Source organism: Neodiprion fabricii, chromosome 3 (genome assembly GCF_021155785.1).
Source record: "Neodiprion fabricii isolate iyNeoFabr1 chromosome 3, iyNeoFabr1.1, whole genome shotgun sequence".
Taxonomy (NCBI): domain Eukaryota; kingdom Metazoa; phylum Arthropoda; class Insecta; order Hymenoptera; family Diprionidae; genus Neodiprion; species Neodiprion fabricii.
The window spans coordinates 22,539,182-22,557,819 of record NC_060241.1 but is presented as its reverse complement, the minus strand read 5'-3'; the positions used below and the strand labels follow the sequence as shown (position 1 = coordinate 22,557,819).

General features: G+C 37.9%; 1 protein-coding gene across 3 annotated transcripts in view; it reads right to left on the bottom strand.

Moving 5' to 3' along the window:
• Nucleotides 1-18,638, bottom strand: part of LOC124177680 (TWiK family of potassium channels protein 18-like) — a 242,542-nt gene that overhangs the window by 161,175 nt on the left and 62,729 nt on the right. The window contains exon 1 of one of the 3 annotated variants that reach the window (XM_046560319.1): nucleotides 12,947-13,062. The exons of the other annotated variants lie outside the window; for them this stretch is intronic. The gene's annotated coding sequence lies outside the window, so the exon portion shown is untranslated. Of the gene's footprint in view, nucleotides 1-12,946; nucleotides 13,063-18,638 lie in introns of those variants that run through there. 3 annotated transcript variants of the gene reach the window in all.

Below are 18,638 nucleotides of genomic sequence, written 5' to 3'. Positions count from 1 at the left end.
ATATTTCTAAACTCCTTTTGTAGTTTGTTCTCCAGAAGAAAATTAATCTGTCAACGATGTTATTAACATCGTTAGAAAATAATTACAAAAGAGGGTGGATTTTGATTCATTACCTATTGTCAAATCAATTTCATGTAATGCATCCGCTAGATTGTCGGTACTTTTTATTAATTTGATTTCGAGATCTTAAAGACATTTGGAACGAAGCCTGAACATCGAAGCTATTCTTTACATATCGACTGTCTTCTGTGTTTACATTTTTAAATGTGATAATATTTGGAGCCTAAGAATATAATAATTAGTGTCTTGTAATGATATTGATAGAAAGTATCCACTTTTTCGAAACTTTGTAAATCGACGAAAAATGCTAATCAGATTTGGACCACAGCACACGATTGCCAGTGACTCCTCGTCAATTAATTTACGAACATTTCAATGATGAATGCTCTGACGGAATTTGACAATGCGTATAAAACGAACGAAGAGCTAGAGGCGGGAGGAAAACGAAAAAGAAAAAGCGGTTGAGCGGTATATACAATAAGAATGAGAGCCTGAAGTATCGTGCCAATTACAAAACGTTAATTATCGACATTCCGGTGAAAGCTTATATTCCCTCTATAATTCCACTCTCCGCCACTTTCCAACGCCTGACTGAATAGGCGAGGGGTCGATTCTCTTCGTTCTCTCTGCCAAGGCCCACCCTTGTCCTCACGGCCCATCGCTTCCATTAGCGCAAAATTAAAAATCTCCCAGAAACAGCTCTTAGGTCGAAATGAACGCGTTCCACCTTCTGCTCCGTCGCTTTCGACTGTCCACTCGTTTCGAAGAGCCTTGCTTCGCCGCCTTGCGATTTTTCCAGTCTTTATCGCGAACAGGATTAAAGCTCGGCTTCCAGATAGGTAGTAACTACAACCATATCTAGGTAACTGCGATGTGAAACTGGAAACGAATGCAAATCTGACTCGCCGAATCGATTAATCAGCCAGCTCTGGTCGACATTATCGATCGTTAGTTTTTGCGATCTTTCCAAATGGCGCGAATCTGTCACTGCACAAAGGATTATCCAGAATCTCAGACTTCCGAGAGCGAACAGCCTGCAAAGATCTCAACTTATCAGTCAAGACCTCGATAATTCAGGGATTATACTCTCTGCGCTAATCCTTGGAACTTTACTATCAAACTACGAACAGTTTACAACGACTTGCGGCAGCTATCCTGGCACAATTTCGAGCTTACATTACTTCATTGATCCCCACGGTGCGTGAGCAGCTACGTTCGCAGGATCGCGAGCCACCCTTCGACCCGTCTATCTCGCAGTAAACGCCTCCGAAGAACGACGACGATTGTGCGGTCGTTGAATCAAAAATAGTTCGGTTTAAAATATCACGTAACATAAGAATACCGCAAACTGTAAAATAGATCGAAAAGCCCGACGGAAAGCGACGATGTAGGTTCTAAACACCGTCCAAAGTTTCACATCCGGTAAAGCATGCTGGGATTAAGCTTGCACAGAAATCGATCGCCGCTTTGATCAAATATTCATTCCGTTATCAAAAGGGTCCTGGTGCTTCTGGAGGCCGAACGTGTCTCGTTATGGTTCCTCTAGGAATCGGGTGTGTCAGCCAAAAGGATCGTAGAACAAGCCCGGAAAGCTAGCGGGGTGAACGTGAAGTGCATACAAAGTTTCACTCAGCTTATCGCTGGCGGGACGCAGCGTCGAGTCGCGCCGACAGAAACGGAAAGCCTCGAAAGCTCGGTGATATTCCAGGGCGTTGCTGCTCGACCGCGACTACTTACCTCCACTCCGGTCCTCGGATTAACTACGGGGATCGGGACAGCTTTAAGTCTAGATTATGAAAGGATCTCTCGGCTATTATTTCACGCCAAAGCGACGCTGAAACACGCCGGATCCGAGACTTCGCCTTGGCTGCTGCCGCTTCGATCGAAAGGGTTGAGGATTGAAAAATGCCTGTTATCGAGAAGCGTCGCTCTTAATTCGTACGTAGGTACGTCGAAGGGTAAATAAGAATATCAAATACGAGCGAAGAATTTCCCTGCGTTTCCTGAGAAGCCGGCGCAAGAAAATGTAACTCGTGTCTATCGGAGGAAAGTACACTTTCCAATGGTGAAAGAATTATCTGAATCGGTTTAGTGGTTTCTGAGATCATTGATCGCAAACCTACGCATACTGTCTCTTTTCAAGAGTAGTGTAGATATAGACGAATCCCAAACTTGAGAGTAAAAAAATAACGCGATGGTCGTTATCCTACAGCTTTCAGACAAATAGTCAATCTTTTGCGATTCAATTTTTTTACGTTGATGTTAAACTGATTTTCGAAACGGTGATTCACGTGAAATCACGGAAACGTACGATACGATCGGTTTTGATAGAATTTGAGAATCATTAAGTTCGAACACATTCAAAATTCTAACTTTTGATTTCAACCAATAATTAATTGATTTTTGATCAACGTGATTAGTTTAATCAATAGTAAATTTCATTCGTTCCTGATCTAGGAAGATTGATCGTATTCAATGCACTGTCCAAATATCAAAAGAAATCCCAAATGACTTGTGTTTATCACAATGATAAAAAATAAAGAAATGTCAAAATTCAGCTAACTTTTTTTTTGTATAACAGATTTTTTTTGACACAGTAGCGGCGATACATTATATCTAGAAATGCTCACTCGCGGAGAAAATCTGGATGAAATTTAGATTTTCGTATAATGAATGGGAATAATTTATTGTAAATCTCTTCATTTCAGGGTTGTGTTTTCTGCCGATTGAACCCAACTGCTAAGACTATTAGCCCAGGCAGCACAATGCGAGTAATAATCGTAATGACAAAGGCATTAATGGTGAGGACTGAAATTGGATCGAAGTGGTTAGCGGAAAGCTCGAACCCCACGTCCTGCATCCGATACGCACAAATCCCTGCAATGGTCCAAACATCACGTGATCCTGTGCAAATGGATGCCGGCGGACTCCGCCTTGGCGTATCCGAGGAATTTCTGATATCCTTTACCCGAAAGTTTAGCAAATTTATCGAATAATTTCACGCGCGGTTTGTCGCGTGGTAACTCAATTTCATACAAAGATATTTTGTCATTAGTCTGACTTGCGTGGGTTTGGACTACGTGAGTGATTTGAGGATCTGAAATTAATCAGAATTGTGACAAATTTTGGGATTCGATATTGTTGGATCTGTCAAGCCGTGACTAATTCATATTTTCAACTGTAATACGATTTATAATTTCTATAATTTTGTAAATAGGTATAATTGATTTTTATGAGCAATATTTCTGTTCGAAACTATATCGTAAAATAATATGGAAAATGGCATAAATTACATCGTTCCAGGAACCTGTAGAGGACTGGAAACTGTGCTTTTATTCTTGAAAACAACTTTTCGATAAACTCAAATATTGAAACGAACCTGGGGTAAAGTTAATGTGCAAGTTTCGTGTCAATATTTATGAAATTATAATAGCTCCGAAGCTAAAGTTGTACGCGTAACTTATAAGTTATAAACTTTAAACTTCGATTCCACGAGTTTATAGCCAGATAGATTGTCCCGATTTGAAATCCATATCGACCGAAAGGATTCTATATACACATCGTGAAAGTGTGAATTTTATTTTGAATTGCGAACAGTGGAAAACATTAGAGTTCAGCAATTTACAAAGGGTCCTGCAATCATTGAATATTTGACACGAAAATGATAACTTCAGCAATTCCGTCAAAGATATTTTTTCACCTACCCTCAATCGTGATAATTTCGTTCTATACCGGTGAGTTTATTTAGAACGTATATACGATTGGACGGCTGAAAAAATGGCGATTATCGGGAATCCATATATTTACAACCAATCATTCGATTCTCTTGGGGTTCGTTTAATTTAAAAAAATATAGATGAAGCTTCATTTACATATTTCTATTTTTTATTACCCAGAATGGTGATACGGGCGGAATAACGGTTTCGATCGAAAATCTGAACCTTTACAATTTTGGTATTCTAGTAGCCGAGACACAGATTTTCAGAAAAATATCAGAAATGGCTCGATGGAAAAATCTGAAATTTACAAGACTGGATTCAAATGATAGGAATATAAAACTACGAGTTCCCATTGTCATTTTATTACTTTTTTTTTGAACTTATGCTTCCCTCAAAAAAGATTCGTAGCATTCTGACACGGTTGATACGATGGTTATAAAACACTTTTTACGAATCACTGTATAAAACAAGTAAAATAATGCGATAAAAAACAATCTTATGAAAAATAGAAAAAAAAAATTATTGTGAAAAAAGAGGGTAGCAGCGACAAAACATTTTAATCGTACATGACGGCACTTTCGAAAATTAAACTAATTTTTAAAGTGATAAAAAGTACGGCTAAAAATACCGTTTTTATGGTTTGTTTTTAATAGGAACGTGTGTTCAAGATATTTGAAAAACGACTTAGTCTGCGTGGTTTTGAATTAAAAAAAAAAAAAAAAAATGAACGAATCGAATGATTGACAATCTAGATATGTGCAAATTCCTAAAATTTACCCACGCTTCCAGCCGTCTACTCGCAGATGATAAAAAATGTAATTGAATAAAAACATGAGGTCTGTTATCTACTCGAGATTGTCAATTGCTGGGATTCGTTGATACAGGAGTATCAAATATCGTATAAGAATCGTTAGTTCCGAGATATCAACGACGTTCTCGAGTAATTCTCTTTACAAGTAGGAATTCAGACGGCTACCACTCGGCGTGCGGGGGTATAGAGAGGAAAAGATATTGGACCCATCCGTCCCAGGATGGATCTCCGATCTCTGCTACGGCGGTGCTTCACTAGATCAGCTTTATGCCGCATCACTTGGGCTGCGTCTGGTTCGACCGAGGAGAGTCCGAAACGATATCAAGGGATTTGGCGTATTTTCCGATACAGCTACTGCTTTATCCGGAAAGTATGGCCAGTCTTATGCTCCGAATACTCTATAAGGCGAAACAAAGTTCAGGGAAACTTTGATGCGATACGATGTCGGAAACTATATATTGCTGTACCAAGATTCGGCTCAAGTTGGTACGGAAAATCAAGCTTGGAAGAGCGGCTTACTTCAATGCGTAGAAGCTACGTTAATACGCGGTGTAAAAGCCGTCAACCGTTTTCAGACTTTCGTTATTTTTTTGTCGTAACTTCGTTCAACGATTTCGTGACAATGATTGGATGAAGCAATATCCCAATCTTGCGTAACGGAAGTAGCGATTCTTGTCGGAAATGTTATCGATACGTTCGAAAACAGTTGTAATTGATTGATCAAGTTAGAATTCCACCAATCAAAAACAGGTAGTAAGTCAACTTGAGACTTTTGATAGAAAAAAAAGACGACGCATCGCATAATTTGAGAATTGCTACAGTGAAAAAAATTTTTAGTTCCTATAATTTTTCTAGTTACTATAACAAATGAAATTTTTCTCAGTGCAGCAGTTTTGATGGTTGAGTAGATGCTATGACATCGATAAAACACAATTTTTTGTTTAATTTATACACCTGAGTTCCTGATGTATGAACGATTAGTTTTCAACCGAATTATCTGAGAAAGCCGGTAAATTTTTGATTCCACAAGTATGCACAAAATTTTCGCGTTAAATTTTTGAGCGGTTGAATACATGCACTCTCGTTCCTTCAAGCGGAACGTTTTCATCGGTTAACTTTGTGGAAACGCCTTGTATATTCGTAGGTAGTGACGAAACGAGGTATCGTCGGGCTGCACAACGTATGAATTATTACAAACCGCGGGATTCTGACGGCATGAGACGTCAGTAATTACATGCGGCGCTCGTAAATTAATAACGGGATGGTTTCACGCTCGAAAAGGAAATACGGGGCGGGGGTTTCGGTGGCGGAAAAAGGATACGGAATCGGGTCCAAAGGTGGAACAACGAGACTGGTTAACCAAATTTCGAAACATTTTATTGATTTCATTACGCGACAGTTGTTACAACTCGATGAGTGTTTATCTGATTATTATATTCGCGAGCAACGAAAATTTATTTAAAAGTAAAACAAATACTGAATACTAGAATCATACGCAAAAGCTCAGATACCGGTGCATCGTTTCAAATCACTTTAAAATATTTAAGGATTTAGTTCCTTCGATTATATTCTATGACTCATTTTACATAAAAAAAAAGTATTCTGTACTAGCTCACTGAAACGGATTATCTTTTTTTCCAGTCGTCGGTTAAATATCAGCATTTGCTAATCGTTATTAACATTAGTGGAATGTTTTAGAATTCAACGTGTAACGATACTGCACATGATCAATAAAATATCTCCGCAATTTCTCTGCAAAAAAGTTCAAGGAGTCTCAAATTATAGCACACTTGTAATCGCGCGAATGCATTTGTTGAATGAGATCATCTGTAGCATCGTAAAAAGAGAAACCTATTGATGTCCCCACTGGATATAACTATTTGTGAAAACTTTTTACAGGCAATTTTTGGAGAGCCCTACACGATGAATAAAATAAAGCAAAAGCATTATCTATCATCGAATCCAAAAGACTTGCAGAATTCATTCATTGCCAACGTTCTAATTACGAAACGTTTTCTCAAATTCTTAACATCTCGTATAGGAGCTTTCGTGAATGTTTTTTTCTTTTGATTCGAACTGTCCGCCGGCCGATTCATCCCCTGTATTTGGGCTTGAACGAAAAGGACTAAAGAGCGCTAAAGTAGAGGTAAAATAATTCCGCAAATCTCTTCGCGATGTTTTTCAATTTAACCTTCAACTCCACCCTCTGCGGCCCATTGTTTAAACAATTAAGTTGGGCCTGATTCCTCTGGGCCGCCCAGCGACGCGAAACAACTCACGATCAGTGACCGTGGCTTTAATATAATTTCCATTCATAACGACATAATCCCCTCTCACCTCAGAAGCGCTCTCGGACGTACGCAACGCCAAATTACCGCCACGACCCTTAAAATTAATGTGCCTCTCTTCAACGTTACTGCTGACGTCGACGCTTCACATCCGGATTTGTAAACGTCACGCTTCTACAAGAGGCGGGGTTGAAATTCCGAACTTGAAAAGTTCTGAATGTGCCGAATCCCGGATTTTTTTTTTTTTTTTGTGGAAAAACTTGAAGTAAAGAAATCAAATTTTGACAATACATCAAAGTTTCGAATGGTCCGAAACTCGGTGCTCAAAGTTCGGGAATTGAAAAATTCCGAAAGGGCAAAATTCTGTAAGGACAAGATGCCGAAGGGGCATAACTGCGACACATCAAAATTCCTAGAGTGCGGAAATGAGAAAATTTGAAAATCAGAATCATCGAAATCACGAATGATCGAAGATTTTCAGTTCTGTGAATTTCTGGCTTGGTCCGATTTCACCACTTTGATCTTCCTTTGTTTTGAATTTTCAATATTTTTACGTTCGGATTCTGATAAATAATGAGAATACAGTTTCAGACCTTGCAATAACCGCAACCGGACATTTTTCGCTACCCTGTTCTCATAGTTTTCGAATCACACCGTCGAAGCAGCAGCAATAATTTCGTGAATATCTTTCTCTTCCGGGACATTAAATCGGCAAAATTATCCACTGTAAAGATTTTTTTCCCCTCATAAAAAGATTTTTTCAAATCCCCGCACATTCATTTCTTCAGGTCATGGCGACAAAAATGGCACGAATTCATTTGGATACTTTGGAAAAATATGCATTGAGCCAGGTTACGCGATTACTTTGTGAAAATGGTAATTTCTTACAGACCAAGAACAGGATTACAACTGTCAAAACTTATTTGGAGTACATTTTGCTTCATTATTATTGAATCAAACCGAATCATTCTGCTGTAAAATAGTAATTTATATATCAATTATGAAAAACCGATAAGCTAAAATAAATTATGGACGCCGGAGTTTTTGTTTATTTTTTTTTTTTTTTATTATTTTAATTTTCAAACAATTTTGGCTAGCTCATCGAACAACAATGAATTTACTCATGAGAACGAGAAGTAAAATAAGCGATTGCACGTATAAATTTGCACGTAGATTGAAAGAGTCTATGTTAATTTAGCGAAGGAACAAGCCAACGGTAAGAAGTCTGTAGGAGCTGCTTTTTCCGGATAAAATTTTTACGCGTGTTAGAATCGAAGTAAAACCGATACATTCCTGCCGGTACTAATAAATTTTCGAGCAATTTATACGAATTACAGATTCCCATTAACGCGTAACGCCTCCGCGTTCCTCAGTTTCATAAATCAAGCTCCCGATCAAGCCGTCCCTTTTTCATTCGCTTATTTGTTTGTTTTCATGCTGTTGTTTTGTCCTCTGTTTCTTCTTTTCTTTTCCAAATTCGTTTTCTTACTGTTTTCAGTTTCAGATGCACGGTTTTATTGATATTCGTAGAATCTCGATAGACTTTTTGGCTTATTTCCATCTGACAACTATGAATAACGACACCAGCAGCGAGAAAATCAAACAAGATTCTTGATTTATTAACGGTGGCGCTCAAGCCCCGTACGACTTTTGTCCAACACTCGACAGTGTCCGAGTCTGTATAAATTGAACGCTCACATCCGTTCAAATTCGCGGATTTTTCATCGTAACGTAAATACGCAGCACCTGAACGACGAAAATTTTTATTGAAACATAAAAATTGTCGTTATTTCATAACTGTCCGTATCTCACTATAGTACTTAAACTGTCAAAAGTGTGCAAATTCTTCTCGAATAACGTCAACAACTCGTGACATGAAATTTTCAGCATTCGTTGCGAGTTTTGATCTGGTTATAATTTTGATTGTGTCGGAATAAACGTTTTCCATGCTACAATAAATTTCACGCTCATTTTCAACGGTACGGGAAAAAAGTTCTTCTGGATTTGCTTGAAATGACAAAACATCATTTCAATGTAAAACTATTACGTATATAAATTTACTTTGCGGAGAGTAAGAAACTTTGATTGATTTATTGAATCGAAATAATTTAATAAATAAATTGATGAATTTTCCTTTCACAGAAACAAATTTTCCAACATAGGTTCGTATTGCGACGCTTTTATTCGTTGCTAGTTCCACTCTGCATCATAGAATTCATGTAGATACACATTTCTGTTAATTTTTTCGTTCCAGGTATGATTCGTACCGTAGGATTCACTCCATTTCGTGCGGCTTTGCGGGTACATTAATATATGAGGGTGCCGGTAAATAAATATGGTCGGTAACGCCTGTAATTGTATAATAATACGGAGCAACTATAGTACAAACAAGATCAAATAAGCAGAACGTGAGGTATCCGGCAACCCGTTGAAAATTGCTTTTCTCAATTACACTTGGGGCTCTCGGACTGACCTTTGAAGTACGTGGCGTCAGAAATGGCCGAGTTAAACTGTAGGCTGGGCCGCATTCACACCGATCCAATTCCCCATGAAAATACGAATATCCCCGAGGCCTCGTATTTTCGCGTAAGGTTTTACATCGCCGATGAAAATGCAGAGTCGGTCCGTGACCGCAGAAACGAATATCAGGGGCGAAAGAATTTGTGCAGGTGATGCGGTAGTTTCATTGCAAGAAAAAAGAAAAAATTTAGATAAAGTAAACTAGTTGAAAATATTTAGGAGATATTTTCTCGTTGTAGTTGAAAATTATAATTGCAAAGATCGTGAGCAGTTGCATTTTTGCTATTTTATAATGTATGATAAATATACTTTAGCATGGGTGACGTCACACAATATATTTTTTTTTAACATGTTGGGTATACTTGAACTTTGTTTTGAATGAAGAAAGAAAAAATTCGTACGAATTGTTTTTCCCTTGAGTACTGAAGTATGAAGTGAAATGATGTCAAAAAAGTTAACTCTTCATTGCTTGATCTCAAATCGATCGTCGTTGTTAACATTATTATGAGATTGTTGTTATTCGTGGAGTATTCGTCAAATTATTATGCATTTTTAAGCTATGAATATCTCTTTGAAAATACAAAAATTAGAAATATTCGAGTTACTGAATAAAGGCTTAGATATTAATGCTTCATTTTGAATCGCTTCAAAGAGGTTAAAAATCTAGTAATGTGTCAACTAGTTGATACAAGTATCTGTAATTTTGGTGAATTTTAATGTGAGAGTGTTCAGACATTAACAGCCAACAATTTATGTACGCAATTCGGGAATGTTGAGGTTTTCGTTAAACATAACTAGAAAACCATAAATCGTAAAACGAAATATCGGGCACTGAGAGTTTCTATTGGAAGTAAATTCTCAAGTTCTAATATGCAAGAAACGTGGAAACAATTATTTCCAGAAGCTGTCATACAGCGCGCAATGTCGCGCTGATCTTGAAGGTCGTTTCCACTTAACGGAAAATATGACCTGGTTTCCGGATTCTGATGGGGGTTGACAAGGGCCTGGAAATGCGAAATAATATCACCGGAGTGAAAGAGTTGAAAAAAAAAGTAAAAAAACAAACCATTCATTCCGATATGTATTCACGAAAACAATCTTCAGTGACAAGGGTTCGTTCCAATGAAGCCTCGCGATTCTCTTTTTTCGGGAATTCAACGACTGTCGATAACGTTCAAGTTACAGGTCCGTTTCGTTCCACGTAATAACTGAAGGATTTCACAGTTGGAAATTTTATAGTTAAAAAAAAACTAACCATTTTATGTCGAGATAATAAGCTACAGCTATTAAAGGTTAAATCAACTTGAGATCCAACAATTACTTTCACAGATCAAATTAGAATGCTAATTATTATATCACCATAAATTAAGGAAACGTACGTGACAACTTGTGACGGTGGTTCACCTCAAAGGGCAGTTCCAAAAATCAAGAGAAACTAAGAATATAGTATGTCATTTCATTCTTCAAGAGTTCGAGATCCGAAAGAAAGAAACGAGTGATTCATATTTTCCATTGAATCGTGAATATCAATGCCAATCAATTGCTGGACTGAGATATAACGCATGACGTTATTTGTGGATTGAAATAATCTAAAGTCCAAGGTGTTCCAAAAATCATAATATTCAAATATTTCGAAACCACTTATTTTTGGGGTCCGGTGTGTGGATTTTCGCTAGCTTTCATTGTCTGAGACAATGTATATTATTACATGTAACAGGTGTTTAGGCGTAATGTGTGAGCATCGACTCAAACCGAGTCTTACATCACTGGAGCTTAACGTTGAATCGGATGGGTCTCTTCTTCACTCCTTATATTTCCACCAGGGAGTTGTATAATTTAAAATTTTTCCAAGAAGAACGGTACCGTAAATCAAAGAAATAAGTCTTCCCTGCAGCAGGCGAAGGAATGCGAAAGAGATTTCTCATTTCGCGAAAAAATAACGCAATTATTGCGAGAAACTTTCGCCCTCGATGAGACGTCAAGGTCTCAAGGTATTCGCAAAAATTGTAACCTGATTCGAACTTCCTAATCGAAACATGCCGGAGGAGTGTAGGAATTGTGCCGGAAGTCCAAGTTACGCGCGTGCGTTAAGAAATATGTGCGATACACAATATTGATTCTGTGATTCGCCATAACACGCGAGTATCGAATCTGCGATTAGAATTGAGTTTAGACATTTCCTGGAATCGCTGAAGCTCAAATGTTAATTTAAGTCTTACGGCGTTAACGCCTCTTGTGTATTATAAGGCTGTTGTCGCATCGGGATCGCTGGAGACCCGACGTCAATAATAATCATTGGATAGGAACTGAGATATCGATTCAAATAACTTGGAAAAATTCCGCGATACTCTTTAAATGTATTTCAAGACAAATTACTTTTAGCAAAGTGAAATTTTGAATATGCGAATAAAATTTATAAGACAACAAAATGCCGGAATATGGATGAATTTTAAATAATTTGAAGTATTAATTGAGTGTGTAATACGCAGGGTACAGATATATGAGAAAAAAATATGGAGATACTGCGAGTGAACTTGAATTTTTGGAATAAGAAGGAATTAACGATCTTTACGATATTTCATTATTTATCTTGAGGCAAATCAAATTGTTTTGGATGATGTTCGTACGGAATTTACGATGAAGATGCCGTGTGGTCATCTTGACCACGGTATTCAGCGTAAGGATTAAAAGATGTGACAAAAACTACTTTATCCGACATCGGAATGCAATAAGTAAGCGAAAAAAGTCTGAGGCGCACAAACGAGCCTAAAAATGCAGCAGGACGTCAGAGCAGAAAAGTTCCGAAAGCTCCAAAGTCCAAATTTTTTGGAAGTGAAACTTATAAAGAAATCAAACTTTCACAAAACATCGAAGTTTCGAATGGTCCTGAAGCCTACGCTCAAAGTTCCGAAAGGGCAAAAGGCCGAAAGGGCATAACTTTGACAAGTCAAAAGTTTCAAAAGTACGAAAATTTGAAAATTTAAAAATCCTAAACACCGAAATTCCAAATAATCGAAGATTTTCATTTCTGTGAATTTCTGACTCAATGAAATTTCACCACTTTCATCTTTCTTTGCTTTGAATTTTCGATATTTTCACTTTTGGAATCCTGGTCATTCTGATTTTCAGTTTTTCTAATTTCTCACACCCACTCGTTGAGCAAACTAAGCTGTCTGAGTACATTTTATTTTTCGGAATTTTTTGCTGTATCGTAACTTGAATTTTCGGAATATTGCATTTCTGAGATGTGAGCAGCCAGGTTTCCAACCATTCGAAACTTTGTTGTTTTCTAAAAGTTTGATTCAAGTTCCGCCACCAAATGATTCGAAATTAGGCGCTTTCGGAGCTTTTAAAATTCGGAACCTTAACCCCGCCCCATTTTATCGTCAATTCGTGCACCAGGTCGGGATTTCTTTGCTCTAGTCCCGATTCAAATTGGAATCGTCGGCTATCTGCAGTGCCGGTCCGAGATCTGTGTTTCCACGGATTGCATAATAGACAAGACAAGAACATCGGTAGTAAAGAAAAAGCAATAAAGGTTTCTTTACCTTAGCTGGCTCATGCGAGGGTCTCGTACTTAGTCCCACTACACTGCTTTCGGTCACATGTTCACACACTTGAAATATAATTACGAAAACACCACGTCGCGGGTAAAAACACTTTTCAACTACTCTTCGGATGTGCACTTAAAATTAGAAGGAAGGTCTCCCAAGCAAATTTCTCTGATCTTGATTTACTTCATATACGATGCAATGCACCGAAACAAAGCGACACGTATTTTTTGATTTGTGAAAAACGGTTTAAAGAGCTGCAAAATAAAAAAATAACAGAACCCCAAAGACGATTACCCAATAAGATGACTTTTTGATGCGCTACATGTATTCGAATTCATCGTTTTCACCCCCTTAAAGTGTTTTATGACCGATAAGAACTGTTCTTCACCTCGTTTTCGATCCACTGCAATATCTATAAGCTGGTTAAAAATCGGAGAAATCGATCTGGGATACCTTCCTTGTTGAATTTTTCCCCTGCGAGAGGTAACCGCGTTCACAACGTAACACCGAACTAATCGCCGCGGCGTCGCAGTTTAGACTGATAGGAAACCGGGAATACTCGACCCTTAATCTCGACAACACCGTGCGAATTGCGTAACGCTCAAGTTCCGATTTCTGACTGACTTCTCAGGTGTCTCTCGGCCTCGACAGAGGTGGCTTGCTTGCCCCTCCCCCTACCCCTCCCCCCACCCCTGCCCCCTCCTCAACACTTTCTCGTCCCAAGGGTACGTAAGCTCTAATTTCCCTACGCGCTTTTCACGTCACACATACGTTAGTTTCACTCTTCGTCACATCTGCCGTAAACAGACAGCAGTTTTCAATTATTTGCGAGATTATACGCACAAATTTTTAGTTTCGGTTATCGTTTAGTCTTTGATTATTTTAATTTTTCACCACAATCGAAAAATATAGTTCTAGGTGCAAAATGAAAATTAGTTTTGTTCCTGTTACCAGAAGGTCTGGTATCCGTTACTATTCTTTCTCATTACGATCACTGTTGCTATATTTTCCTGTAACTGTTTAGCGAAAATTTAATGCTTGTGCAACAATAAATTCATGTTAAAGCTTTATTTAACTAAAACAGTAGAGTAAACCGAACACGCTGATTTTGCGTCGCAATTACCAAAAAAGGATCGACAATAGCGCAAAATGGTTACGCGTACCTCGTTTTTCGTAATTCCAACAATATTCGAACAGTTTTTTTTAACGATACAACTGTTTTAATTTTTCTAGTTACTATAACAAATGAAATTTTTCTCAGCGCAGCAGTTGGAATGGTTGAGTAGATGCTATGATATCTATAAAACACAATTTTTTTTTTTTAGTATATCCGAAATATTTTACTCCGTTTTCAGTAAAGGCGGGCAAACTAATAAAACATGATATAAAGTCTCCTCTGAGAGAATGCAACAGGCGCTATAAAGATTTTCGTATTTATTGAACGACAATCGGTTCTTGTTAATAACAGTTATCGTATTTGTTGTCCCTAGTAGGCGTACATGTCCATAGGTATCTGATGGTGAGTGTTATCAAAACATATCAGGCTCTTAGGTTTGAAGGTTAACCGAGAGTACAATTCGAGACTTGATGACATGTTTACGCGCTCAGCATCGTGAACAGTACACGCCTCTTTATACTTTTGTGTACCTGTTGCTTTGGCCGTAGAGAAATCAGTGTTATTTCCCGGATAAAATGCAACGTTATGGTTTTCAAGTACAGTCTGAATTTATAACATCGAGTCATGTTCACTCAAGCTTCGTGAAACTTGGAAAGATTGAGCAGACATGTCATGTTACGTGAGTTGAATTTTTTCGTGAGAATCTTATTCAACTAAAAAAGAATATTAAAAATCGAATTTTCGAACGAGCAAAATTTCACTGCTCTATTTTTATTGCATCAGAAAATCGTATCGCTGGTAGATTTTTTCAATTCTGGCAAGAATTATTAACTTCACTGATCAGCCTGTGTTTTATGTTACTATATTGTGATCGTACGCAATCTTGCATATTCCCGAAATCTCAGAGCTGCTGCTGCAATGTGAAACGACAAATCGAATTAACGACGAAATTAACTAATTTGTGCTCGGAAAGCCGAAAACCAGGAGAGACGGCTAACTGAAATAAAAAGCACGCCTGAATTCTGAATAAAAGTAAACGATACCCGCTGTACTCGATGGAGATGTGATTAGGCAATTAGGGAGATGATAACGACTGTTAACAGAACCCCCGGAACAAAATTCACCCTCGCGACTCTCACCATCCATGTTTATATCTGGTTCAGAGTCTGTAATCTGAAATAAACGTTTCAACCCCCAATTACATCGCGTTACGTGGTGAGAAAACATTTGCCCTGTGAAAGGAAGAAACGTCACCTCGATGCAGTGTAAATTTAATTCCTTTTCTCATTTTGATCAAATACCGTTATTTGTTTCAGCAGTTAGAGTAACAGTAATTATTTTATCGTTGTTATATAATGTGACGATATTACACGATTTTAAAAGTGCCCGCGAAACTTTGCGTAAAACACCCACCTATATTCAGATATGAACACTCTACGGAAAAACGCCAAGCCAATAGATCTTCAACTCCTTGTGGAAATCACCTAAACATAATAAATAACATTTCTTCAAATTTTAACACATCGTCATCACCAGTTGATCTTCTTATTGAATAATACCGAGTGGTTGAATAATAAAGAATAAAACGAAGTCACGTAGTCGACATAATCGCAAGTTTTAAAACATTTCACATCGCTGAGTCAGCACGTAGCCAACATCAGAAAACGTAGTTGACCTCATCTGAAAATTGTCAATATCACCGATCACATGACGGAGCTGCTGCTAAAGATAAAACAAATATATGAGTGATTTTTAATTTATTTATAACCTTTTAAACTATTCTCGTTATTATTAAAGACAATTTTATATTCCGACGCGTGATAATTCCTCGATCTGCAAAATTTTAATTATGATTATGTGATACTCATTTAACTATAATAGACTCAAATTCTTAACCTTCCCCGTGTTTATACGTGTCTCTATCTCGTTTGCTAACATCTTTATATATAAAAATAATAACAAATATTTATAATAAATTTTACATAAATAATATACGATCCGACGAGAGTCGAATGCTGAATCCTCAAGCTGCTGATCGAGAGCCTTGTTGTTCAGCTGCAGTAATTATCCGGTCAAATCAATTCGAGTCAGAGGTGAGGCAACAACGGTAATGAATTTTCGAATGAAGTAACCTCTGTATCAACAGCCCTTTCGCCTCGTGTGCACTTAAACGAAATTGTTGCTTGCAGTCTGAGCAGCACTTAGTCAATCGATCCCTGCTGGCAACATTTAAGTGACTCGTAGTGTTTCAAAGATCGTTTATTTATTTTTTTTTTTTTTCAAGACAATAAATACCATTTATATAACATTTTTATGGACTGGGCGTTGGTCAGTCGGTTCATTGTGGAGGATTTTCTACGTGAACAGATCCGTTTGATCAGCCGTCTGGTTAGTTTTAGGTTTCCGGTAGGTACCCAATTATCCTAGTTTCATTCAATTAACGGAGAATCAAAAGTGGGAAAATAACAATTAATCATTGTTTATGCTACGGTTACGGGATCGAACAGAACATTAACCAGTTCATAATTCAATGAGCTCAGCGTTCGCTGGTATTTCGCATTTCATTTTGAAATTTACAGACGCAATCAATCATTAGCGCCATAAACGAACCGATTTCAAACTAGATGAAACGAGTATATTAGAGCACGTAACAACATCGTAATTTAATAAATCTGGTCTGGAATATGCGCAAGTGTGAGAGGCAATTTCGACTATTCTGTTCAGCTGTTCTAGTTTAAGCTGCGAATCAATGATTGCATTAAACTGTCAACTACTTTGATTATAATTATTTTTATTTTTTTGTCCCAAGTTCGAATTCAAACTTGAAACGACCATCATTTTAAAGAAGAACAAATAAGACTTGAGAAGAAAATGGATTGTAGAAAAGATGAGATAAACTATTCAAGAATACTGTTTCAACATTTGAAGCGAATCGATTGAACCGTGCAAAACATGTTACTCAGCTAAACCGTTGAATTAAAAAAATGTCTCTCGTTTTTCAAGGCATTCGATGCTTTACCGGTACAGGATTACGGTACCGAAATTAATGACCGTGAGTTGGTAATCCTTTTCAAGGGCATTGGAAACAAAATGTAAAACTGCCTCCTTTCTCAAATCAAGGAAGGAATTCCTTTCCTGCAAGCCTCGCTGTTTACCCTTCAGTGCCGACTGATTAACGCGAATTTAAAAATTCCCTTCTGTCAGTTCGTGCAGAGTTATTCCGGGGTGTTGAAAGTCTCGTAAATTTTTACCCAACGAGTAACGCGCTCAGCGATGTACGCGGCTTTGTTGTACGTTTGGACTGTTTGGTTCGAATAAATTACAATGCCAGATGCCCCAGAGACAACCCTTGAACAAAACAAAACGCAACAAAAATTAAAAAAAAGAAAAAACCGAAAAATAAAAAAAGAAGCACGGGTGGATAATAACTGAGACTGAATGAGAAACGCGATGGCCGGAAATGGGTATCTGTTACGTTATTTATTAACGCGGTGAGGGAAGCTACGAATTTTCAAACTTCGCACTTCACCTCTGCAGAGATCGTATTTATCCAAAAGTATGAAGAAGCTAATTTTGCTGTCTATTTGCGAGATCGTCTAATTTCGAAATTATACAAGGTATAGGTTCCGGGCTCTTTGCAGAGCGGAAAGTGACTCGGAAAAGTTGAGCCAAGGGGTCAACTTTGTTTTCGATTACACTTGCTTATACCTGTACAGAAGGAGGATAATTTTGGACCCCGTGATATATATTCATATATATAATATATATATATATACAGCCTGAAAAACTCTTTCAGCAATCCCAGAGCACTCGGATATCTCACTAATTGAACTTTAGGGAAACAGAAATAAATGAAGTAAAAATGGGGAAAATATATTGAACGAAATATTCTCGTCTTGAATAATGGATCGCATCGCGACGTCTCAGCTATTCCTCCGGGTGGGTATCCTTTGAGACGAGTGGGTAGGTTTTTTTTTTATCTGTTATTTTTTTTTTCTTTTTCTTTTTACAGCTATTACCGAGATATTTATTGATGAAAAATGCTTAAGAAGAAAATTCAAAGCCTCAAAGAATACGTCCGCTTTCCTTTGCTCCGAGCTGCTTTTCATCGCCACGGTAATTTCGTATCCGAAATATTCGTTTCGCATAGCTGCTGACTCTCAAACACTGGACGAAGACTCGCTCGCTCACCTAAACCATGCAAAAACCAAGCCTTTTTTCAACGCTAACCGACTTCCTGGCCCTTTATGATATATCGATGCAGAACCTGGCTCGAGAGTTCAACAAGTATTGCGTTACTTCGAGCTGCTAACATTTTTTTTACCCGACGCTAATCGCGTGTATCTCAAAACTCGTTATTCAAGGTAGGCACCTACGCCATGGAGTCTGAAGTACACGCATACGTGCACGCTTCCTCAAAGCCTGAGAAAATGATGAAACACCCTGAACGGGAAATTTCGAGAAGATTCTCTCGTGAGTTTCACGTAGAGGTGGCTCAAAGTGCTTCTGAACTCCACGAGGCGGGTACGTCGTTATTCAATTTGTACTTTTACTTCGAAATTTCTACCA